General features: G+C 53.1%; 1 protein-coding gene across 1 annotated transcript in view; it reads left to right on the top strand.

Moving 5' to 3' along the window:
• LOC105532574 (chromosome unknown open reading frame, human C8orf74) overlaps nt 1–531 on the top strand; it is a 26,471-nt gene that overhangs the window by 1,776 nt on the left and 24,164 nt on the right. The gene's annotated exons all lie outside the window — the stretch shown is intronic.

Here is a 531-nt window from a genome sequence, read left to right on the forward strand (position 1 = left end):
CCATATCATACCCTCCAACCTCCATATCATAACCCACAACTCCCATATCATACCCCACAACCCCCATATCATACCCCACAATCCCCATATCATACTCCGCAACCCCCATATCATACCCTACTACCCCCGTATTATACCCTCCAACCTCCACATCATACCTCACAACTCCCATATCATACCCCACAACCCCCATATCATACCCTGCAACCCCTATGTCATACTGCACAACCCCCATGTCGTACCCCATAACCCCCATATCTTACCCCACAGCTCCCGTATCATACCCCACAACCTCCGTATCATACCCCACAACCCCCATGTCGTACCCCACAGCCCCCACATCATACCCTGCAGCCCCTATATCAAACCCTCCAACCCCCATATCAAACCTTCCAACCCCCATATCATACCCCAAAACCCCATAGCATACCCTGCAACCCCCATATCACGCCCCTCAGCCCCCATATCACACCCTGCAACCCCCATATCATGCCCTGCAGCCCCCATATCACACCCTGCAGCCCCCATATC

This window comes from Mandrillus leucophaeus, unplaced genomic scaffold (assembly GCF_000951045.1).
Source record: "Mandrillus leucophaeus isolate KB7577 unplaced genomic scaffold, Mleu.le_1.0 Scaffold97, whole genome shotgun sequence".
NCBI classification, from domain to species: domain Eukaryota; kingdom Metazoa; phylum Chordata; class Mammalia; order Primates; family Cercopithecidae; genus Mandrillus; species Mandrillus leucophaeus.